The sequence below is a fragment of the Balaenoptera borealis genome (assembly GCF_965194805.1).
Source record: "Balaenoptera borealis genome assembly, chromosome: 18".
NCBI classification, from domain to species: Eukaryota; Metazoa; Chordata; class Mammalia; order Artiodactyla; family Balaenopteridae; genus Balaenoptera; species Balaenoptera borealis.
In genome coordinates, this window is record NC_138877.1 from 17,346,387 (window position 1) to 17,372,676 (window position 26,290).

The 26,290-nt window shown below is 41.5% G+C and overlaps 1 long non-coding RNA gene across 3 annotated transcripts in view; it reads left to right on the forward strand.

Annotated features, from left to right (window-relative positions):
• LOC309615706 overlaps positions 1-12,384 on the forward strand; it is a 43,989-nt gene extending 31,605 nt beyond the window's left edge. For 2 of the 3 annotated variants that reach the window (XR_014236993.1, XR_014236994.1), the window contains one exon: positions 12,039-12,384. This is a non-coding gene — a long non-coding RNA (uncharacterized lncRNA). Of the gene's footprint in view, position 1; positions 2,635-12,038 lie in introns of those variants that run through there. The other variant, XR_014236995.1, reaches the window with a different exon arrangement.
• Positions 12,385-26,290: the final 13,906 nt, after the last annotated feature.

The window sequence follows — 26,290 nt, forward strand, 5'->3', positions numbered from 1 at the left end:
GGTAACATTTATTGAGACTTGACTGTGTACCAGGCACTGTGCTACGGGTTTACACACAAGACTTGTTGAATCTTCACAACTACCCTGTGAAGTGTGTGTGTCCAAGGACACTCAGCTGGAATGTAACATAACTGAGATTTCTACCTGGTTATCTGCTGTCTGACCATGGGGACTTCATTCTTTTCCTCCTTAATTGAGGTATAATTGACATATAACATTATATTAGTTTCAGGTGTACAACATAATGATTTGCTATATGTATATATTGTACTGATCACCACTGTAATTCTAGTTAACATCCATCACCACACATAGTTACGAAATTCTTTCCTTGTGACAAGAACTTTGAAGATCTATTCTCTTAGGAACTTTCAAATGTGCAATACAGTCACCATGCTATTAACTAACAGTCACCGTGCTATCTATTACATCTCCAGGACTTATTTATTTTATAATGGAAGTTTGTCCCTTTTGACCACCTTCACCCATTTCGCCCACCCCCCCAGCACCCACTTCTGGCAGCAAACAATCTGTCCTCTGTATCTATGAGTTCTTTTTTTTTTTTTTTTAGATTCCACATATAAGTGAGATCATACAGTATTTGTCTAACAACCATTTTGGGGAAATATTTTCCCAAAACAATATTTATCAAGAGGAGTTTATTATTCTAATCAGAAAAAATAAGTTCATCATAAAGGATATGATGTTTTTGACTATATAAGGAGAGAATATCTTTTAATCTGAAATAGTCTTACTGTAAAAGTAAATCAATTAATGAACTAGAATAGATAATTCACAAATACTGTATAGATTTCAAAAGATAGAAAATAATATATACAGTGGAATAAAACCTCCTTTTCACCCCTGTTTCCTAGCTACCACATTCTTCTCCCTGCAAGCAACTACTATATTCTATAAAAGAGCAGGATTCGTTTTTAAATAAAAGCAATACATACCTATATAACACATACACATATACATATACACACGTATAAAGTATATGCAAAATATATCAAATGTTTACGCAAGAAAAACAATGTGCTGAGCAGTCCTAAGGAATGAGATGGAACGCAAAGACTTGATAAAGAGTCTGTTCACAAAAAAGAGAGAGAAGTAGCTGAGAAAACTCTTTGGTATTTTTCCAATATTGTCAGTTACCAGTTTACCTAAACTCCAAATCCGTTTTCTCACCAAGTTACAGCAAAGGATAAATCTAGAATCCGCGCCACATTAACTGCATTAAATATAAATGTCCACCACCTCAGCTTTCCCTACCTCAGATGGCAAATAAGATAGGAACCAAGCATTCCCGAGAGGCGACAGAGATCCAGAGTGCAAAATGACAAATCAAATTTCCAAAATGTACTAAACCTCTTCACTTACATGGAAGAAGCCTAAATAAATCAAAATCATGGCACAAAAATAACTTAGCCTTGAATAATTTTGTATTAGGTTGTAAACAACTCTGAATAGTCATTCGGAGCCATGGTGTGTAAAGGGGGAGAGCCGTCTGTTAGGTGCAGGCGGCACCTTTAGTCTAGCCTGTGTGATGTAGTCCAGCCTCTGGACTGATAAAGCTTGAGGCAGTGGAGGGAGATGGGGAGGGCAGCAGTGGGGGCTGGGAGGCAGAAGGGGAGGGGGAGGTGCTGATTCAAGCAAACCAAACTCACAGAAGACTGATTTATAAACAGAAATGCCATCTGTTCATTAACCATATAGACCACAAGCAGACCACGTGGACCATCGTTACTTCACAGCATCACTCTCCAGTCAAAGTTTCCCGACGTCTTCCCTGTCTCTCCATCTCTTAGCGTGGGCGTTTCTGTGGGTGGCTGGGAGGTAATAGTAATATACTGTGGCCGTCACCTGCACAGGTTCTGAGTCCCACGGCCTTAGTTTCAATCCAGGCCTGGCCCTTTGCCAGCTGTATAACCTCAAGTGCTTATTTAACTTCTCTCTTCCTGTGAAAATGGGAATGATAACAGTACCTACTTCAGCAAGTCATTGTAAAGATTAAATGAACTAATTCATGTTGAACATTTAGCACTGTGCCTAGTACATGTAGAACACTCCAAAAATGTTAGCCATTAGTATTAAGGCTACTCCTGTCTACTTCTGTTGTTTTGTAGTTGTTTCTGCTCACAGAGAACAAACTATTTTTAACTCTTTGCCCAAATTAAGGAAAGGGAAAGAGGAAGTTAAATGAGAGACCAGCTTGACTCGATGGTGAAAAGTCTGAGATGAATTCAGTGTTTCAAAGAAATGCAATTGTATTGCTTTCAAATTTGAATTACAACCCTAAATAACACGGAGAATAAGGAAATAAATAAGGTAAAATTTTTTTGCCTTTTATTTATTTATTTATTTTGCCTTTTATTTATTTTAATCGAAGTATAACTGATTTATGATGTTGTGTTAGTTTCAGGTATATGGCAAAGTGTTTCAGTTATACATACATATGTATCTATTTTTTTTCCAGATTCTTTTCCCTTATAGGTTATTGAAGTAAAGTTTTAAAAGGTGAAATAAGTAAAAAAAAGAGAGAACTTAATGTAACAATGCAGTGTGTAGTAAACAAGTATTTCTGGAGTGTCCAGTATGTACCCAGCTAGTCTTCCTCTTTTTAGCCTTCCCTTTCTTAAATCGATTTGCAACACAGCAGCCAAAATAATCTTTTAAGGACTTAAGTCAGACCATGTCATTTTCTGTTCAAAATCTTCCAAAGGCTCCCCACCTCATTCATAGTAAAAGGCAACATCTTCACAATGCCCTCCAAGGCCTTATATAATCTGCTCACCCCAATCCTACTTAACTTAAGTAGGGTTGAGTAGGGTTAACCCTACTCAAGGGGTTAATTTATGATTTAACCCCTTCACCCCTTCTGGCCTACTCACTCTTCACAGGCCACATGGGACTCTTTGCTGTCCCTTAACTATGCCAGGTACTCCTGCCCCAGGGCCTTTGCACTGGTAGTTCCTTCTGCATGGAGTCCTCTTCTTCAAAGTCACGTTTCCTTTACCACCTTACAAAAACACCACCTTTCCCGACCCTCCTACTTAAAACTGTAACTTCTTCCCCAACCCCACCACTCTCTAATCGCCTTCCCTGCTCTGTTTTCTTTATAGTGTTTCTCTATATATTTATTGATGTATTTTGTTTATAATCTATCTCACTCGCCTTCCTTTTGATATAAATTCCACAGGACAGGGATTTTTGTATGTTTTGTTTATTGCTACATCATTAATCCTTAACTTAGTGATAGCACTATTAGCTGAATGGATAAATGGTCATCTCATATGTCATCTCATTTATATCTTTTGGTGAAGGTCTGGTTTTCATAATAATATATCACTAAAAGATAGCCATTCTTATAATTAAGTATTTTTATATTCAACAATTGCTGTTTCCTGAAATTAAAAATGGACTGAAGGTATCTTTAAGCTCTTGAAGCTGGAATTTGAAAAACACTGTTTATTTTAAAGTGTGGATGTCCTTTAAAAGCATCTTATGTAAGATTGAAATTCAGAGGAAGAAGCTGTTTTTAACTTCTTACTCAATATGAATGACACGTATCACTTCTGAATTAAAAGAAATTATGAATTTTCACATAAATTTAAGTTGGCCTTTTCTAATTTTAGTATCAATTCTCCAACCCTTAAATATGATTTTTAGATTTGTCCACATGGTGCATGACAGCAGAAGTGTGGGCCTGGACGTCCCTGCTTCCGCTTTGCTGGAGATAAGGCCTGCCTACTGAATTTCTGGTTTCCATTACAGCTGATGACATGAAAGAAATGCTTGTAAGAACGAATGTTTGGTTCCAGGCTGTAGCCTAACTTAATAGTGTACTTGAAAAAGAAAAGTTGATGATTCATTCCAAAACCCCTGGGGAGGGAGGGGTGATTGTAAACAAATTGGAAAGGGGCAAGAAAACCTAATATGAAACCATTGCAGCAATCTTCAACAACAACCAAAAAAGTCTTGTCTAAACTTGATCAAATGCTGGTTTTTTTCCAGAATGATTTTAACTGAGGAAAGGATGTTTGATTCAAAACCCTTTTCCCTCTGCTCTGATTTGGGGAGGGGGAGGTGGTAACCATATTAACTTTTGATAATTTCAGATAATGTGAAGTATTTGGATGTAAGATTACCCTGAGGTTTTCATAATTGTGGTTTTTCTCAAACCGTTACATGCGATTGTAATGTTGTTATGGGCCAGAACCCTAGGCAAATTTTTACGGAAGAAGGAAGAGACATTTTTTAAAAATAGAAACCAAGACTGAAGACACATCAGACATCTAAGTAGGTGGAGTAGACAGCTGCCATGGGCGAGACCCCAAAACCCCTCCCACCGCTTGCTTGTTGATGCCTGAAACTTTGAAAACCAGGAATTCATTTTCTTGGATCAAGACTTCATCTATTAAAATACTCACATCCCTGCTCAGGATCACACGATAAACTCTCTGGGCCTTATTTATACTGACGATAACGTCCTCACTGATTCCAGATCCAACAGGCTTTTCCAACTGGGTGGAGAGAAAGCAAAGGGATCCTGGCTCTTTGGAGATGAGGCTGAATGTGTGATGGCGGGGAGGGGGCAGCGCCTCCCTTGGAGGAAAATATGGAAGATCACCAAGAGGTGAAGAAGCACAGAAAAGGGATTTAGAGACTTTTTCCTCTGTGGGAACCATTTTTAGCCATCCTTCCTTCCCTGAATACCAGAGGAAGGAAAGGTCGATATGGGGACATGGTGTGAAGAAATCAGGGACACTTGAATCTCCAGAAATCTCACCACCGCCAGGATTATCACAGCAGTTAATCCTTCAGTATGAGCCCAGACGACTTGCTTACCTTAAATGATAATTTTAAAAGGTACTCTATAAAATACTTCTGAGTGGGGGAATTCACCTCTCCCACAGTTTGTTGTTGTTGTTTTCATTATTTTATTTACTTATTTATTTTTTGGCAGGGCCACACAGCATGTGGGCTCTTAGTTCCTCAACCAGGGTTGGCACCCGTGCCCCCTCCAGTGGAAGCTCAGAGTCTTAACCACTGGACCTCCAGGGAAGTCCCTCTCCCACTGTTTTTTAAAGGAGTAAAATAGGTGCTGCTGTGTAAAAATGACCCCAGGCTTGCGGTCACCTGTCTGACTTTTCCAATTAACGTTACTGGCTACATGGTCACCACTGAGATAACAGTGATTTTCTATTTTCATTTCTCACCATTTAACTTAGTTATTTCCTTTCATGTAACTTTCAGAACAATTTAGTACCTAGGAAGGGTCAAAAGGAGATTTTATAAAGTTTGGCTTATTATGTCATTTTCATTTTTATTAACTTTTTTATTGAAGTAGAGTTCATCTACAATGTTATATTAGTTTCAGGAGTAAGGCATAGTGATTCTGTATTTTTGCAGATTATATCCCATTATAAATTATTACAAGATAATGTCCATAATTCCCTGTGCTATACAATACATCCTTGTTGCTTATCTGTTTTATACACAGTAGTTTTTATCTGTTAATCCCATACTCCAAATTTGTCCCTCTCTCCCTCTCCTCCCCTTTGGTAACCACAAGTTTGTTTTCTATGTCTGTCAGTCTGATTCTGTTTTGCTATTATGCCATTTTGAAGTCATAATTTGTACTGCAGTACACGTCTTTGCTTCTTTAAAAGCTATGGCACGACTGTTCAAAAAGAGTCCTCTCATCGTGGAAAGATTACCAGGTTTCTTCATCATCATTAGTTTCTTACCACACATTGCACACATATTACATAGCAGATCCTGGGCTGGGTGCTGAGGCCACAGAGCTGCAATCCACCTTCTTGACATCTGTTTACTTAGACTAGTCAGAAGAGGAGACAGACAAATCACCATCTGCTAAGAACACAACAGAAGTTTGCACAGGGGCTGGGGAAGTTTCCTCGCCCATCCTGGAATGTCAGGAAAGTTTTCTGTGGGGATGTAGTGTCTGAGCTGAGAGTTTTAAGGAAATGAATAATGGTAGGAATTAAGCAGGTGAAGAAGCGGCAGAGGAGTGTTCCAGGAAGAGGGAACAGCATAGCAAAGAAAGAGTGAAGAGAAAATTCTACCTTCCTATCTGTCTTCGCCTCTCTAGGACGAGGCCGAACTCTTACTCATCACTGCATCTCTGGTGTCTGCCCGGCATGTCATAAGTATTCATGAATATTTGTTGAACTTAAATGAACTGAACTGCAAAATCTTTATTGCTGGCAATAGGATTGTGGCCAAAATAGAAGTTCCTGTTCTCGTGGTGTATATGTTCTAGACAGGCATTACTATGAGTTAACATTTACTAAGCATTTCCTACCTGCCAGGTACTGTCCAAAAGCTTTATGTATTCGCTCATGCCATCTTCACAAAAAGACTTTAAATAGGTATAATAATATTATCCCAATGTTACTGTTGAGGACACAGAGAAGTTAAGAAACTTGTCCAAGCTTACCCAGCTTGTGGGTGGTGGAGCTGGAATTCAAAGCTGGGAGATCATGGCTTCCAGAGTGAGTCTTAACCTCTACAGTTAGCATTTCAAGAATTTTTAAATGCCTTTTCAGTCTTCTTTTTGGAAAACAAAATAAAAAGAAATTCTAAATGTCCATTCTCCTTCCATCCCTTTGCTCTTTATTGACCAAAGACTTAATTATTTGGCATAAACATGTAAGAATAGTGGACATTTTGAAAAGCAAGAGTAGGGTTAAAATGAAAGGTAATATGGTCTTTAAAAAACAAGTAAAGAGGGGATAACGGTCATATCAGATATCAAAATGCATTTAGAATTATAGTGATTAAAATATAGGCATGGTGACTATAGTTAATAATGCTCTATTGTATATTCAAAAGTTGCTAAGAGAGTAGATATTAAAAGTTCTCATCACAAGAAAAAGAATTTGGGCCTTCCCTGGCGCTTCCAATGCAGAGGGTGTGGGTTCAATCCCTGGTTGGGGAACTAAGATCCCACATGCCACAGGGCAACTAAGCCCATGCGCCACAACTACTGAGCCTGAGTGCCGCAAACTACAGAGCCCACGCGCTACAGAGCCCACGTGCCACAACTAGAGAAGAAAACCCGCTCTCCACAACTAGAGAGGAGCCCACGCGCTGCAGCTAAAACCATCCCGCCTGCCCCGCATGCTGCAACGGAGACCTGACACAGCCAAAAATAAAGATAGATAAATAAATAAATAAAAATCAATATTAAAAAAAAACAAACCTCTTGAATGCCATATTAACTTGCCTGATTCTGAGAAAGAGGTTCTAGAATGGAAGTCCCTCATAGTCCTCTACCAAACTTGTCCTGATATTTTAAAATTATAAATTTAATATAAAAGTTATCAGTTAAAAATAGATTAAGTAAAATAAATTTAGGTAACTTTACTACCCAATGGCCATATTCCTCCCACTTAAGGACTCTAAGCTGAGCATTACGTTATTTAGAAAGTTATCCTAACAAGGAAAGACAACTGCTGGCTGCCTTATGAAGGACAGATTGCAAAGGGACAAAGCTGGAGTCAGGAGAACAATCCAGGTTGGAGATGATGGAGCAGTAATTGAGGAACTGGAGAGAAAGAGACAAATTCAAGAGATTTTAAAAAGTCTTGATAGGATTTTACTAACTGAGAATAGAAGACAAAAAGAGAGGATTTGGGGCTTCCCTGGTGGTGCAGTGGTTAAGAGTCTGCCTGCCGATGCAGGGGACACGGGTTCGAGCCCTGGTCTGGGAAGATCCCACATGCCGCGGAGCAACTAGGCCCGTGAGCCACAACTACTGAGCCTGCGCGTCTGGAGCCTGTGCTCCGCATCAAGAGAGGCCACGACAGTGAGAGGCCCGCGCACAGCGATGAAGAGTGGCCCCCGCTCACCGCAACTGGAGAAAGCCCTCGCACAGAAACGAAGGCCCAACACAGCCATAAATAAATAAATAAATAAATTTTAAAAAAAAAAAAAAAAAAAGAGGATTTGAATGAAGGAGCTGAGGATCAGACTCAGATATCTGGCTTGTGTGCTTGGGTGGTGGTATCATCAGACAAAATAAGAGCCCAGGAGGAGCAGGTACTGGGGAGTGGGGGGGAGGGGGCGGGAAGATGAGGACTTTGAATTGGGACATGTTGAATTTGATGTCTCCGTGTGACCCACAAGTAGAAATGTCCATTAGGGAGTTACTGTCCTAGGGCCCAGAGGAGCTCTGGGATGCCTGGGATATCTAGACAGATAATTTAGGGAACTATCAGATTGTAGGTGGAATTGGAAGGGTGAGTTGGTCAGGATCACCAAGGGAGAGTGTGAATGAAATGAAGAGGAAGGGTGAGGATGGAGCCCTAGAGAATATAAGCATTTAAAGGGTTAGGAACTGTAGACCGAGAAGAAATAGTCAGAGGTAAGCAGGAAACCAGGAGAAAGTGATGTCCCAATTACCAAAGAAGAAGAGGGGACTTCAGAAAGAAATGTGGTCAATGGTCAATGACACAGAGACAGCGTGTATATCAAAGACTAAGAATTTTATATTGTATTGGGTGATACAGATGTCACATCTGCCATCTGCGGGGGTGGCTTCCCAATTCAAGTGCGGTTGGAAGCCAGATTGAAGTGGGTAAAGTAGTGAACCAGAAGGTAGTAAAGAGGCAGTGATGGTTCCATAGACTGATCTTTGCAGAAGGTTGTCTGTGAATGGAGAGAGAGTTTGTGTAGAAGATAGAAGGCCTTTTTTTCTCCTTAAAGATAAAAAGCTTGAGCTTGTTCATAGGCTAAGGGAAAAAAGCAGTAGGGAGGGAGAGATTGAGGATACAGCATAAAACGGATACATGAAAAGACTAAAACATTAAAGGAGATAAGAAAAGTTGGTATCCTGAGCGGATTTGAGTAAGTGGTTAAATACTCTCTCAAATGAGATGGAAGGAGGGAAGGACAGGTGTAAATGAAGATAAATCTGTAGTTGGGTAGAAGAAGGGCAAGAGGTTGAGGGAGTTCCCATCTGATGATGATTTCTGGGGAGGGGCCATGAGGAGAGTGGTAAAGATTTAGAAACACTGTTTAGAAATTTAGGTTTGAGGTGGCTGTTTAAAGACACGTAGGATGACTGCACAGCAGTGCAGAGGATTTGTCTGTGGTTGGAGGTCACAAACTTATAGTTGCGCTGATTTGCAATGGATAATACTGATTGCCTAGTTGCAGGGGCATGGAAGATCAGACTGGAATTCCAACCAGATTGATACAGGCAGTGGAGTTATAGTCTTTAAAGGATCTAGGTAGGGCAGACAATTGTCTAAGGTCATATAACCAATAGGAGCAGAGCTAGATTTGAACATAAAATTGACAAGCTTGATAACCTTAGCTGAACTGGGAGCCTAGGGTGCTGAGTAGGTCAACTATATTGACAGGGAAACTGCCTAGGTCAATGACAGACCTTGGAATGAAGACAGAGACTAAGATCCAGATGCCAAAGTTCTTGATGAATGTTGCATGGTTAAACACTTAATGAATATCTACTGTATTACTGTTGAGTTAGGCTTTCAACACTCAAACATCACTTTTATTCAATCATGTTAAAGTTTCTTTTAAAGTATTATTTTTGTTTTGCAAATTAAAATATATCTATAGAGAAGCTAGAGGGAGACATAATTTAAAAATTAAATGTACTGTGAATTAAAAGAACGGGATGCCACTACACACCTATTAGAATGGCCACAATCCAAAACACTGACAACACCAAGTGCTGACAAAGATGTGGAGCAACAGGAACTCTTATACATTGCTGGTGGGAATGCCAAATGGTACAGCCACTTTTGGAAGACAGTTTGGCAGTTTCTTATAAAAATAAACATACTCTTACCATACGATCCAGTAATTGGCTCCTTGGTATTTACCCAAAGGAGCTGAAAACTTATGTCCACACAAAAACCTGAATGGGGATGTTTATAGCAGCTTTACTTATAATTGCCAAAACTTGGAAGCAACCAAGATGGCCTTCAGTAGGTGAATGGATAAATAAACTGTGGTACATCCAGACAAGGGAATCTTATTCAGTGCTAAAAAGAAATGAACTATCAAGTCATGAAAAAATATGGAGGGATCTTAAGTGCATATTACTGAGAAGACAACATACTATATGATCCCAACTATATGACATTCTGGAAAAGGCAAAACTATGGAGATGGTGGAAGGATCAGCGGTTGTCAAGGGCTGGTGGTGGTGGGATGGTATACGGGAGAGGGGAAAAGATGAATAGGTGGAGCACAAAGGACTTTTAGGCCAGTGAAAATAGTCTGTATGACACTATAATGATGGATACATGTCATTAGACATTTGTCCAAACCCACAGAATGTACAACATCAAGAATGAGGCTTAAACTGGCACACCATTGTAAGGCAATTATACTTCAATAAAGATGTTTAAAAAAAAAAAAAAAGAATGAGGCTTAAGGTAAACTACGGACTTTGGGTGATCATGATGTGTCAGTGTGGGCTCATCAGTTGTAACAAATGTTCCACTCTGGTGGAGGATGTTGATAATGGGGGAGGCTCTGCATGTGTGGGGTAGGCGGTACGTGGGAAATCACTGTACCTTCCTCTGAATTTTGCTGTGAACCTAAAATTGCTCTAAAAGGTAAAGTATTTAAAAAACTTAACTGGATCACCTACCATTTTGAAAACTAATATTTTCCTCTTTACATACAACCCTATGGATGTACAGGATTGGGAGTAAGGGTGGTAGAAAATGAATAAAGCTGGCAGCAAACTGTGAATGAAGAGGCTTGGGGTAGAATATAAGCTTGGGGAAATATGCAAAGATAGATGCAAGTTTTTAAGTGTTTCTTTCCTTACATGTAGCAGTTTTATTCAGTGGAGAATGAGGTAGAGAAACTTCTCCAAAGCTTTTGATAAAAGTCTGCACACACCTCCCACGTGGTAGTAGGTTAAAAGCAAAGTGCTACTAGGATGGTAGGTTGCCACAGTTGATGACATCAGGTGGTGGGTAATCCAGGCCACTTTCCTATGTGGATGAGACAAATTACATGCACAGAGAATGTGATTGTTTTCCAGGGTCAACTGGTTAACCAGACAGTATTGCCAGAAAGCTAGGCCTTTTTGGCCAATGATAGGTGTTCCAGGGCAGGTTATAGTTTCTCCCACTGTGCATGGAGTCACTTTAGAAAAAATAGAACCACACCTCCCCATGTTTCCCCACGTCTCATCATACCTGACCACACCTCCCCATATCTCCCCACGTCTCACCATACCTGACCACACCTCCCCATGTCTCCCCACGTCTCACCATACCTGACCACACCTCCCCACGCCTCCCCGCACCTCATCTCATAATAGCTCACTACCCTCACCTCTCCCCACACCACCAGGAGAAGGCTGCCTCATGCTGAGATGGGCACTTGAAAGTGAGTTCAGCAGCGCTCAGGCAAGCTGTGGAGCCAACAGGCAGGAAGAGAATGGAAGCAATCCCAGTAACAGCAGTCAAATGCGGGCACAGAGTACACCCTTATAGGAAAAGATGCAGGACAAAGTGTATGCCAGAGGGAGGGACCAAAAAGCAGGATGGATAAAACAGGAAAGGAAGGGCAGGGGAAAATAAAGAAACAAAGTGAATTTGTAAAAATAACTTTACCCTAAGGTCAAGAACACCTTGGTGCTAGTGGCAGGAACTGACACCCTGCCTCTCTCGGTGGGTGTTTACGTTCTCTTAAGGCACCAACCAAGAAGGATAGAGTTACTGCAGGTACTGCAATGGCTTTAACGATACCTACGTCAAAGAAGTAATCTAAGAGGATAAAATGAAAAACAAAGGACTTGGTACTTTAAGTAGTGGAGTCATATATTTTAACTAGTTGGATATATTTCATTTAATAAGTTGGTTATAATTCTTTCCCTATTATATTTATTAAATTGTTTTTAAGGAGTCCCTTTTCCTTTTCCACTTAAGAATACTAACACATTGTTGCTTGATTCTGAAATATCTGACTCCGGGTGGATTCTACAAACCCTCTTTGCAATCATTGATCTGGTTCCAGATGGAGAGGAGATGATTGAGTGGATTTACCTGTGCTCCTGGAAACCTGGGCAGAGAGAAGAATGGAATGAAAGCTGCTGAATTAAACTCAGAATAGGGATGATTTATAAGAGTATCTTCTGTTGTGGAATAGATACGTGGGGGAAAATCTATTTTGTGTTGTCAAACAAATTAGTAATTGAAACTGATTCCTGGTCATTGATTTTTGATTCCGTGTTCTTTTCAGTTGATATTAGTTATAATTTTTAGAAGAACAATCAAGATTGAGTGCTTACTGTGACAGTTATCTTAGACTTTTAGAGAGATGTTACTTTGGAAATTTAGTCGAGATTTCCTTTAAAAGCAACCCTTTTAAAGGAAGTCGAGAGAGGGGACTCCCTGTGGTGACAGGAGCAGGACCAAAACCTGGGCATCCTGATTTCATTATATCAGCATTTGATGCTGCTGTGGCTGGGTCCGCCCAAAAAACAGGCTCTGAGACAGATCTGCATGCAAGAAATATATTGGGAATATATTGGGCAGTGCCCTGGGGACTAGCACAGAGTAGGGCAGAGGGAGGAGTGACTTAAAGTGCACTTAAAATGCAAAGGTAAGTGGTTTCCCAGGCTGTCTGGAGCTGGGATGGTCCTTCTGAGTTATCCTGCCTCAAGGCCAGGGCCTGGAGCCTCTAATACTTGCTCTCTAATCAACCAGTCGTTGGATAAATGCTGCGTTCAGGGAGGGAGCATGACCTTGGGGGGATGGCAGTCTTTGGCTGAGGGCAATTCTGGGAGAAGTACTTCGCTGAAGGCTGGGGGTCACCATCACTTCCAGCATGTGGGGAATATACTGAAGAAGAGCACACCCCAGCCCTCACCATAAAACCCAACAATAGCTTGGTAAAGATGCTTTCACATACGTCCACTTGACTTACCCCACTGGTCAACAAGACCCCTATTGATAGATCCCTGATTTAAATCGGGCTCAAAAGAAGCAGAACAGGGAGCATACTGCTATGACCCCATCAGGAACTCAGTAATATGTACTGATAGACAAAAATCAAAGAAATTAATTATCATATTAACTGCAGTTTGAAGAGGGCAACTTATATAATGCCTTTTTTTTTTTTCCTGCATGAAAGCTATACTTTGAAATTAGGAAAGTAGTTTATCATATTAAATACATCATAATCTTATTATTAGAAAATCTCTTTGCTTTTTGATTGGCTGTTAACCTACATGATTTGGGGGGAAGTGGAAGAAAGAAAAGAAATTAGAAACCAACATGTTATGTTCAGATAAAAGAACATGAGGGTGAGCCTGAAGATATAACTTTCATGAAAGCCTTCCCTGTTGTTCTAATTAATTGCACAGAAGCCCGAGAGGGAAGACCCTGCGAATTTCTAAGTTAGCCTGATATCCTTTTTCATTTGGATCACCAAGGGTGATAAGTGAATAAGTCAATATCCCCGAAGCATGCACTTCAAAACGCTAAACTTTTAATCTCCCTAATAGTTTCTTTTTTCATTAAGAAATAGGATTAAAGAAAATCTGCACATTGAAAGTAGGATGAAGACTTGAAGTCAGAAGGCTATAACATGAAAATATAAGACAGGCTTGTCACATTAAAAATGTGGGTTTGTATTGAATAGCTCAGGTGTTCTTCTCCCATCTGGAAGATCATTTGTGCCAAAGCTCTGTTTAGTGTACATATATACCACTGTCTGTGGGCACAAGATAACTTTGATCTAAGGAAAAGAGATCTCCAGGTTTTAAATAGGGCTCCAAACCAGAAGCAACCTTCAAGAATAACAGTAACAACAGAAGAATCCAAACATCTCAAATAGCATTGAAAACTGTAATGAAAGGCTTTTTGTGTCACGGAAGCATCCCCTTGGCAGGCCCAGCTGCAGCTGTTGGGGAACATTCTAAAATGGCAGATGTGACAAAGTGTGGTGGTACCCCTTTTCCAGAGGGCAGGACATCTTGTCTCAGTTACAGGCTCAGGGTGAATGGGATAAAGCAAGAGGCTGCCTCTTCTGCTTGAATCATGACTTCTCAAAATGCCAAACGATCAACTAGTTGAAGCTTCAGCTGAGTTTTCATTTTTAAGGATGTTATATACAGAAAAAAAAATTATTTGGATACATTGAGTCAGAGCTCAAGACAATTTTCATAGAATTTTACAATTTTTTTTTTCTTTCATGAATAGTTTGCTAAACAATTTGTGATGCAAAGAAAAGGCAGTGCCTTCCCAAGCAGCACTATGAGGTCGGGGAGAACACGATGACCTGGAGGGACCTTTGCTGGAATTCCAGAGCCAGTGGAATTTCAGAAGTGGAATATCATTGTTAGCGTGTGCTCTAGCAGTGCTGAAATTAGGCAAATAAATACCCTTACCCCATGTTCCCAAACCACTACCTTTACCCTCATCGTGAAGTCACATTCAGAATTTTCTTGCTTCCATTCTCTTGAATGAGAGTTGCCTTCACTCTAGTCCTCAATATCTTTCCTTTATCACAAGCATGTCCACATAAAAAAGAATTATTCATGATTTGTTATCTCACAGTCAAAGGAACCACATGATTATCTTGTCTACAAATTATTATGGTGTCATGTAGATAGATGGAGTGCGCTCAGATTCCCTTCCCCGGCCCCCCCCCAAACCCCCCCCCCCAAAATCCTTTAAAAATAAAAAAGAAACCTTTTAAAAAAGGAATTCTGCCGGGGGACTGTCTACTTGGCTCTGCTACTTTGGAAACCTAGACCTTGATTCAAATTTATTGCCCACCTTGGCCAGGTATGTGTGTACTGTGTATATATATAAAACAATACCAGAGGGGTTTGAGGGGTTTTTTAACTTGGAACTTTATAAAGACCACAGCAAGTTTTGTTGACAGTGAAATTATTTCTCTAGAATTAGAACAATTTTGTATAGAAATAGATAATTTGCTTTGTATCAATACTTCTTTTTCCCAAAGCAAATTAAAAGGTTTCTGATATCATTCTCCAGATCTTTTTAGTGAGATCTCTTAGGATGACTTTTTTTTTTTAAGTTTGCTTGCCAAACCTCACATATGTGGTGAAAACCTTCAATCAACAGCATCTTCAACAGCTCTCAAGTTGTGCGGGGACCTGACCACAGGTCTCTATACCAGCCTCCTTCCTCTGCCTGCCACAGTCTGGGGGCTCTTCCTGGTCTCCACTTTCACTGTAATCTGGTTCTTGCTCTCTGTCCACCGCTTTGAGTCTGATACCTGAAACTGCCCTTTCTCCCCAAGTTCACTATTGTCTGAGTCAGAGACTTTATTTCCTTTTTTCTGTCCCCCACTGCTAAGGTTCCTGCTCCCACACCCAGCTCTTTACCTCTATACCCTAATCAAAGTCATACTGGATTCTCCACTTGCAAGAAAGATATTCTCTTAGGTTATGGGTTAATGACCAGTGTATCACATGCCTTTTGATAGTGGGAAGCTATGATTCACATATCTCATGGTGCTCTGGTCTGGGTGGGTCTCAACTACTGTCTATAGCATTAAACCCTGGCCAATACTGAGAAAAAAGGTTTTCAAGAACCCTGTAGAGGATTGTATGGACCACATGTTAGCCAAAGGATCTCTGTGCAAAGCAATGTGACATAAATTTAGGGGTAAAAGAGGCTGTCTCCCTACTGAGTCAATAAAAGATTTTCCAGTGTGTCCCAAGAGGGAATACTTTCTTACTCTGTTTGCCCTCATAGTCATAGTTGACTTCTCCGGGTTTGGGCCGTTATCCACAAAGACCTCTGTATGTACCAATACATCAGACAAGATGCTAATTTATCCTGACCCAGCCCACCTTAACAATCCTGATATCTACTATTTCATTTTATTTGTTTCTCTACCTGTTTAGGGGACGCTGTTTAAATTCATCCAAGTCCAGACTTCCCTGGTGGCGCAGTGGTTAAGAATCCACCTGCCAACTCAGGGGACACGGGTTCGAGCCCTGGTCCGGGTAGATCCCACATGCCGCGGAGCAACTAAGCCCGTGCGCCACAACTACTGAGCCTGCGCTCCAGAGCCCGTGAGCCACAACTACTGAAGCCCGTGTGCCTAGAGCCCGTGCTCCGCAACAAGAGAAGCCACCGCAATGAGAAGCCCACGCACCACAACAAAGAGTAGCCCCCCGCTCGCCGCAAGTAGAGAAAGCCCATGCACAGCAATGAAGACCCAACACAGCCAAAAATATATAAATAAATTAATTAATTTTAAAAGAAAGAGTAAAGGAACTTAAAAAAAAAATTCATCCAAGTCCACATTTACCCATATACTATCCCTTCTCCACAGAATATTGAATAGCGTATTTGAAGAGCATTCCTTTACTTCTGTCTGGTACATCTACTGCCCCACCACAAAATTCACATACGATTCCATCTGCCACCTTATTCCATCAAAGCTGTGGCTTCGACTCCTGCCACTTTCCTACATGCTCAGCTCTGAGCTCCTGCACATAAACTAGGACAAGAAATTTGCTCCATTATTCTGCACACTGTTGCTCACACCCATCCTGTCTGTCCTGTATTGAAGACCCTTTACTTTTTGCCCAGTTCTTGCTTTCCATCGACCTCCTTGAACTTGACTATCAAACTGTTTCTTACTTCCCACATCTGACCTCACCCAGGACTTCCTTCACCTTTGCTCTGTGTCCCATGGCTCCAGGGGGAAACCTATCTTGATGCATTTAATGCTTTAGACTGAACTACTCATTCCCTTTGCAAATGCTATTTCTTCTGCCTAGAACACTCTCCTTGTCATTGTTTTCCTGGAGAATATGAGTATATGTAACCTCCTACCCCAACCAGATTAATTACTGCCCATTCTGAGCTAACAATATACCTTGAAATTACTTCTAGTGGTTACCACACTACATAAAAATGATTTTTTTATATGTCTGCTTCTCCACTGTACTTGGTTTTCTTGACATCGGGACCTTTGTCATTTCCGATCCCCAATTTCTTGCATAGTGCTTAGAACATAATAGGCCTTCATTCATTTACTCATTCTTTTTTTTTAACTACTTTTTAAAATAATTAATTAATTAATTAATTAATTTGATTGCACCAGGTCTTAGTTGCAGCAGGCGGGCTCCTTAGTTGTGGCAAGCAAACTCGTAGTTGCAGCATGCATGTGGGGTCTAGTTCCCTGACCAGGGATCGAAGCTGGGTCCCCTGTACCAGGAGGGCGGAGTTCCTAACAACTGTGCCACCGGGGAAGTCCCCATTTACTCATTCTTAAGGCAAATATTAATTGAGTTGAGGACCTATTGTGTTCCTCCTCTCTCGGAGCAAAGAGGAAAGTGGAAGCAGCAAGAGCTGTTTGTTATGTAAATCAAATTGCATTACAACTTGACTTGCTCACCTTTCTTTTCATTTTGTGATCAGTCACTGCTCTTCAAAACAGCCCTGACAGAGTCTTAATTTGAATTCTGTGGGTTTTGATTCCTGTGTTTGCTTTGACTCTTTCCTTTCTTTAAAAAAAATTCCAAATGGTCAGTGACAGGCATTTTCCTGTGTACCTGAGGACAGTGATTCAGTCATTTTATCTCAACTTTTGCTTTTTAGCTCTGAAAAACCTATTTGGTCATAATCATCCAGGATTTCTTTTTAAATTATTTTTTAAAAAATTAAAGTAAATTAAGATTCAGGCATGTAGTCATTTTTCCTGTGAATTTGGTTTTTATGTTTTTTTAAAAAGTTGTTGTTGGCAGAGCTGGTTTAGGGGGCAGTCACTGTGGTGTGGTTTTGGGGAAAAAGGGCCTATAGGTTCAAGCACAGTTCAATGTGCCTAGCCACAGCCTCCTCTCTCTTCCCCCAGCCTTCAATTTTACTATTACAGCTACCCTGGGTTTAGTCCATGACGACAGCCACTGTGAAATGCCTGGTTCCTCTGATGGGAAAGAAACTGGCCAAGTCTGTTTAGACTCTGATGACAATACCAAGAATTGTTTTATCATAGTTTCTAATCAGTAGGCAAAAGGGGTTGTCTGGGCCTGAGGGAGGGGTGAGTGGAGAGGGGTAATTGTACATGGGCCTGAGGGTGATGGAAACAATTGAAGTTGTTCAATTATTGGAGTGATGGAAACAATTGAAAACTGACTTATGGTTATGGTTACACAACTTGGTAATTTACCAAAAAAAAAAAATTTGAATTTTACACTTGAAATGGGTGAATTATATGACACATAAAATATGCATCAATAAAGATATATTAAAAAGCAAGAGGTATAGCCGTGTATTTAATATGCTACCATTTAAAGGAAAAAGCGGGAAACCAAAAGAAGGGCAAAAGAGGCTGAATCTTTTCTTCTTATTATAGATTGTTAATTGATTATTTGCATGAACAGCTTCAGGCATTGAAATAGTGTTTTCTCTACAGCATTTGTTTTTATCTAAATCACACTATTGAAAATTATACATTTCAAACTTTCATTATGATAATTTCAAACATACAAAAATATTTGAGAATAGTATAATAAGCCTACCCATGTACCTATTTCTCAGTTTTAGCAACTATCAATACTGCCAATCTTGTTTCATTTATTCCCCCACCAACATTTTTCCTGGAATAGTTTAAAGCAAATCCCAGATAACATTTTTAACGATAAATTCTTCCATTCTACCTAATATATAAGGACTTAAAAATACATAGCTAGGAAACCTTCCGGAGCCTGCATGCCACCCGCCCTCCATCAATCGACCAATCAGCCTGAAGCACAGCAGCCCACGTGACGCGCTCACGCCTGCGTCTTGCCTACAAACCGGCCTTTTTCTGCCGGAGGAGCGCTCAACCGCGTTTTAAACTCCTGTGGTGCCAGAGGCGGTTTTCCTCTGGCCCGGGGGCAGGAAGTGAGAGCCGCTGTCCTCGTGGCCCCTCTCGACGCCTGTTTCTCCGTCAGCTGAGGTCTGGGGAGCGCGGTGTCTTCTGCAGTCCTCGCCTCCATCTTGCGGCCGGGACAGGCCTCTCTTCGGCTTGTGCAGAGGGCCTATCTCCCAGCACCTCTCATTTCTCTTCAGTTCCTCAGCGTTTCGGAGGCTGTGCTCATCTCCGGGGAGAGCACTGAGGAAAACGTGAAAACGCCGGTGGGGCCCAGGAGAATTAGAAGAAAGGTGGGAGTTTACTGATGTTTTATCAAAAGCGGCTGAATCTTAACGCAATGGTGCAGAGAAAAAATTTTTTTCAGTCAAAATGGTTACCTCTCTTTATAGTTGGGCTTTCACACTTATTCTGTACTTCAGTCTAGCGTTAGTGTTGAAATACCAAAAATATGGGCCCCCAGGGCAGGGGGTTGTCTGTGGAGAGAAGAGGCAAAGGTGTATGTCTTCTCCACGGCCGGAGGCTTTGGGCGCTGACTCTCCCCTAAGAGGCCTTGAATTGTGCGTGGAGCCGTGTTGCAGGCAATCTGACTTCATGTGTGACCCAGCTACAGCCCCATGTGTCACACTGAATGGGAAGGCGCGGGATTGTGCTGGGGTTATCAGGTGGCCAGCATTCCACCTGGGTGGAAAGGCTGGTGGCGCAGGCGCTCAGTAAGGCCAGGTGCCGGGTGTATGTGTGTGTGAAATGTGCATGTGTGGAGAGAGGGCGTGGAAAAGAGGAGCAGCTAGACCGGAAGAGTGGGGGTGGCGTGCGGAAGAGACAGTGCATTAAAGTGTGTGAAGTGTGTGCGTGTGTGTAAGAGACAGAAATACACGCACGAAAGAGAGAGAATTCCTGTGATCACCAGACATCACTAGCTTATGGCTACGAAGCAGCTTCCTGTGCTCAGTATCTTCTCCAGAAATGGTCCATGACTTTATTCTGAGGTGGACACAGTTGTATAAAAATGTGCTAAGACCAGGCCATCTGAAGAGCGCTGCTGGCAAACCAGGCAGGAAAAGGTGGCAGGGCACCATGCTGCCCTTGTTGAGCTTCTCTCCTGGGATTTCTTCCTGGACTTCGGTGAACCAGGCTCCAAAGGCCCGGTGGAAAGGGGTGGCAAATGGATGAGCCTGGGGAAGAGATGTGGTACTTTAAGAATTTGTTCGATTATAATTATTTGTAGAGGTTGAATTTATCCCACATTTTTGTTTCCTGGAGCACAAACATGTCCCTTTTTAAAAAGTGACCAGGAAAGGATCGGCAGCCCTTACCCCATCTTTATCCTGGAGATCTGAGTGCAGACCTGCTGAGCCCCTGGCCAGAGGCCATTCCCTCCCAGACCCAGGGCTAAACACGTCATTACTGAAAGTAATTTTGTGGAAAGGCTTTTTTGGTTTTCTTTTCATATGTATGTGTTCATATAAGTTCACTATTACTTAGGGGAAAAAAAACCCCAAGAAAACCCAACGGATTAGTCCCTCGGACTTCGGCATTTTTATTTATACTTTGTTTTCAACCAGTTCCATCTTACTGAGGGATCTACCCTTATTTCACATGGTGTTTTCCTTCCTATAAACTGCAGGACCTGAATTTAGCATTGATTTTTTTAAAAAGGCTAGTTTTTCTCAGATTATAAGCCTAAATGCAGTATTTAATGTCAGGTATGTAGAGTGAGTTGTGTGGTATCTCCCCCAATTCATGTCCATCCAGAACCTGTCAATGTGATCTCATTTGGAAACAGGGTCTTTGCAGATTGAATTAGTTAAGATGAGGTCATACTGGATTAGGCTGGGCCCTACATCTGATGACTAGAGTCTTTATAAGAGAAAAGAAAGGGAGATTCAGATACAGAGACACCGAAACACACATGGGGAAAAAGACCACATGAAGATGGAGGCAGAGATCTGGGTGATGTGGCTACAAGGTAAGGAACGCCAAGGATTGCTGCCACCACCAGAAGCTGGGAGAGAGGCATGGGACAGATTCTCCATGAGAGGTTCCAGAAGAAACCAACGCTGCTGACACCTTGATTTCAGACCTCTAGCCTCCAGAAACATGAGAGAACACATTACGTTTGTATTAAGCCACCAGTTTGTGGTAACTGGTTACAACAGCCCTAGGAAGCCAATAGAGCATGTGTTCCAAGCTTTTACTCCACAGCAGCTCTGCCAGTGCAGCAGCCTGAGAGATTCTGGTCAAATGTAAAGCAGGTTGTACTGCTGCTCTGCTCAGAGTAGAGGGCGAAGTCTATGGAATGGTCGACAAGCTCTGCATGATCTGTACTGCATCTTTCTCACCCCAGTTCATCTCTTCCTTGCCACACCGCCGTTCTTGGTGTTTTCCAACACGCCTCAGTACTTTCTATCATTCTGGGATGTTGTTTTGCTGACATACACATGGCTCCCTCCTTTACTTCCGTCAGGTCTTTCTTTACTCCTCTGGCATCTTCTTAGTGAGACGTCCCCTGATGTCTCTATTGAAAATCACCATGTATTCCTTAGCCCCTTGCTGCCTTATTTTTCTCCTTATCACTGTCCAGCAGATCATATATTTTACTTACTTCATTTGTCATCTGTCTTCCTCCAGTAGAGGATCAGCTGTCTGAGGACAGGAAGTTTTGTCTGTTCTGTTTACCAGCATACCCCTTGTGCCTGTGTGCCCAACACATAGTTGGTATTCAGTGAATATTTGTTGAATGAGCGGTTGCATACATTGGTGTGTTGTTGCGCTTTCTTGTATATATATGAAAGCACCTAATTTCTGAATACCTTGCTTATGAACAGCTGGCAAAGCTGGCAGAACTTACATTACTGTTACCGATCCTGGACTTCCCCCCAAAGCTGGACATTTGGCAGCCAGGGCGGGGAGCACCATGTGTTCTTGGGCCCATGCTGTGGAGCCTGGAACACCAAGCCCAGAGAGTCCACGTGGTTCTTGGAGGTTAGTGTTGTAGTCTGCTCAGGCTGCCATAACAAAATACCATAGACTGGGTGGCTTATACAACACACATTTATTTTCTCATAGTTCTGGAGGCTGCAAGTCCAAGCAGAGTCAGGTTCTAGTGAGAAACATCCTGGCTTGCAGGTGTCTGCCTTCCTGCTATGTCCTCCCATGGCAGAGAGAGAGAGCTCTGGTGTCTCTTCCTCTTCTTATAATCCAGTTCTGTGGGATCAGAGATGGTGACCTCATTTAACCCTTAGTCACCTCCTCAAAGCCCTATCTCCAACACAGTCACATGGGGCCTAGGGCCCCCTTGGCCTCAACATATGAATTTGGGGAGGACACAATTCAGTACGTCCTGTCAGTGCCACATCCAGCAAAACGGGGCTAAGTTGGTTGTTGTGCAGTAACATTCTGTAATCTTTTGTCTAACAAAAGTGGCTAAAGAATTCCAAATACTCAGTCCTTCCAAGTAATATAGACTATATCTCATTCATATTTTGGCAACTGCCTGAATATAGAAATATAGATGATTGATAACATAGAGCCCGTGTACCCTGTTATTTAACTCATGCTTGGCGTTTTGTGTTGAGTGGTTGACACGCAATCTAGGGTACATAGGGTTACAAACGAATCTTGCTTCTCCTTTTCTACTCAAAGACCACCTGCTCTTAGGAGGTGTGTTGTTAACAAGCCAGTGTCAAAGGTTCAGTCCCTCCTGAGCTTCCCTCCCAGCATGACCCTGTCTGAACGCTTTCAGTACGTCACAGCAGATGTCTCAGATATGTGTCACCTGTCACATGGTGGTTGGGCAAGAAGGTGTGGATGAATCACTGCCAACCTTCCCCACTATTAGAACAATTTAAAGCACATGCCCTGTAGACTGTGGATTGATGGTACAAGTTTCCTAATAATAATGAGAAGAGTGGACTTTAAGACAAGGAAGCAGTTTTTAAAAAAAAATAAATTTATTTAATTATTTATTTTTCGCTGCATTGGGTCTTTGTTGCTGCGCACGAGCTTTCTCTATTTGCGGCTAGTGGGGGGCTAGTCTTGGTTGTGGCGCGCAGGCTTCTCATTGCAGTGGCTTCTCGTTGTGGAGCACGGGCTCTAGGCGCGCGGGCTTCAGTAGTTGTAGCATGCGGGCTTAGTAGTTGTGGCTCGCGGGCTCTAGAGCACAGGCTCAGTAGTTGTGGCGCACAGGCTTAGTTGCTCCGTGGCATGTGGGATCTTCCCGGACCAGGGCTCAAACCTGTGTCCCCTGCATTGGCAGGCAGAGTCTTAACCACTGTGCCACCAGGGAAGCCCAAGGAAGCAGTTTTGCCTCATCAGAGTGATGTGATCTTGGGCAAATCATTATCCTCTTTAGGCCTTGGTTTTCTCAGTTTAAAAATATAAGAATTGGGGCAAGTTCCTCCCAACTCTAATATTCTGAGACAAAAAAAAAATGGCACATTTATAAAACCTATAAATCAAAGAGAAAAGGAAAGAACCACTAGCCAAAAAAGAGAATGTATTGTAAGGTGCTCATTTTGGAGAAAGAAGCAGGTGGAGAGGCCTCATCATCAGGGCAGAACTGAGAGGACCATTTATGGTGGGCTCTGTTCCTCCTCCACCTCTGGAAGGCTCTGCTGCCACCTACTCTGCTGTAGGGGATGCTGGAGGCAGCGGAGCTTCATGCACCTGCAGAGAGCAGTCGAGTGTCTGAAAATTTCTAGAAATCAAAATAAAAATTCTGAGTGGTTTGAGCACCATATAAATTTAATGAAGAAAGAAATGTTTGCCTTCTGGGAAATTCCCAAGAACCTCTTGCCTGCCGTGTTACAAGATCACCATGGCCACAGGGGCCCTGCCTTAAGGGTAGGTCTGAGGTGGCTCTAGGACCTTCCTTCTTTGGTTTGGTGTGTTCTGAGGACCGCAGGAAAGTGTGCCTTGGGTTGTAGCTGTATGAACACATTTGCCACATTTTCCTACATCCCAGGGAATGAAAATTGAAAATAGTCACCTGAACATTGATTGTAATTTTTGTTTTTTATTTAAAATGAAGTTAAAAAAATTTTTTTTTTAATTTCCAAAAGGCTGGCTTTGAAGCCACTGGTTCTCTTGCATGGTGATATCAGTGGTTCTGACCCTAGCTGCAACTTAGAATTACCTGGGGGTGGATTTAAAATACAATCTAAAAAAAAAGCAAACCAACAAACAAAACAAAATGAAAACAGACTCACAGATGCAGAGAACAAATGGGTGGTCGCCGGAGGGGAGAGAGTGGAAGGTGGGCAAAATAAGTGAAGGGGAATAAGGGGTACAACCTCCAGTTATAAAATGAAGAAGCCAAGGGCATGTGATACACAGCATAAGGAATATGGTCAATAATATTGTAATGACTTGTATGAGGACAGATTGTTCCTAGACTCATCATGGTGCTCATTTCATAACACATGCAAATGTCAAATTGCTATGTAGTACATTTGAAGCTAACATAATATTGCATGGCAACTATATTTCAATTTTAAAAAATGATAAAATAAAACGCATATGCCCAGGCCCCACTTCCAGAGTTTCAGATTTGGTAGATTTGAGATGGGGCCCAGCATATGTATTTTGAAACAGCTCTGCAAGGTTGAAAACAATGGTACAAATGATGATACTACAGAGACAGTTATAGTAAGGAGCTCACAGAAAACACAAATGGGTCAACTCTGTAAAAATCCAGCTTTTATTTATCATCTTTGTCGACATATCCACATGGTGTGAGTTGCTTCTGCCTGGCGTAATCTTCAGTTGAAAAGTTGATGTAAAACAAAACTTGAAACATTTTTATAAGTAAAACAAACTCCTAATACAGTTGTTTTCATTTTTCCATTTTATCATCTCAATACAGTTGTTTTCATTTTTCCATTTTATCATCTAGTCTTTCACACGCTCATCTGCTTTTACACCTTTATAATCACAGTACCATTTGAAAAAATACTGCCTTTTAATTTCAGGTTTGTCAAAAATATTTTTGGCATTTCTGCAGTGTTCATGATTCTGGCTTTTAGTGATCACATAATGGGACATGATGTTGATGCACTATACTTTTCTAAATCATTTTCCTGTTGTAGAAACTTAGGTTGCTTCTAGATTTTGGCTGTTCTATATAGCCTTGCAATAAAAGTCTTTGTGCATCTAGACTTTAGCTTCTGTGGAATTAGTTCCTTTGGATAAGTTCCCAGGAGTAGGATTGCTAGGTCAAAGTGACAGAACATCTATTGGCTCTTGCTACATACTGCAAGAAATGCAATTTAAAAATACTATAGATGGGGACTTCTCTGGTGGTCCAGTGGGTAAGACTCCGCACTCCCAATGCACGGGGCCTGGGTTCGATCCCTAGTCGGGGAACTGGATCCCGCATGCCTGGCGCAACTAGGAAGTCCGCATGGCACAACTAAGAAGTCCACATGCCACAACAAAGATCCTACATGCCACAACTAAGACTCAGTGCAGCCTAAATAAATAAATATTTAAAAAAATACTGTGGAGATATATATATATATATATATATATATATATATTTGGATATATATTTTAATGCATAGCAAATTGGTCTTATTACAGTGGTTCAGGCTCCCAAGGGCTAGATGGGGGCTGAGTTCACTCCAATACAAGGAATATAAGTGATATCTCTGTAGGAAGGCAAATACAGGCAAGTACGACTTCCAACAAAGTTTTAGTCAGTTGTGCATGTGAGTCAATGGAAATGGTCTGATTTCCATAGGGCTTTTGGGGGATTCTCACAACTGTTTCATCTTAATCAAACAAGAGTGTAAATTTGCAAATTCATTTGAATGGTTATTCTCTACACTGTAGATCAATGTATTCCTCATGGTTATTTTAAGAAAAGAGAAATAGTTACTTGCTTTTGTGTCATTTGGAATCTAAAACCAAATTAATGAAGTTAATAAAAAAGCGCAAGATCTTCAGCTTTACATATCAAATTAAGGAGAATTGAAGTACAAGAAATACCACTTTTAAGAATAAAAAACTGGAGGAAGAGCTTCAAAATGGCAGAGGAGTAAGATGTGGAGATCACCTTCCTCCCGACAAATACATCAAAAATACATCTACATGTGGAACAACTCCTACAGAACACCTACTGAACGCTGGCAGAAGACCTCAGACTTTCCAAAAGGCAAGAAACTCCTTGTTTCTTGGGTAGGGCAAAAGAAAAAAGAAAAAAACAGAGACCAAGAATAGGGATGGGACCTGCATCTCTGGGAGGGAGCTATGAAGGAGGAAAAGTTTCCACACACTAGGCAGCCCCTTCACGGCAGGGATGGGGGGTGGGATGGGGAAGCTTCAGAGCCACGGAGGAGAGCGCAGCAACAGGGGTGCGGAGGGCAAAGCGGAGAGATTCCCGCACAGAGGAGTGGTGCCGACCAGCACTCACCAGCCCGAGA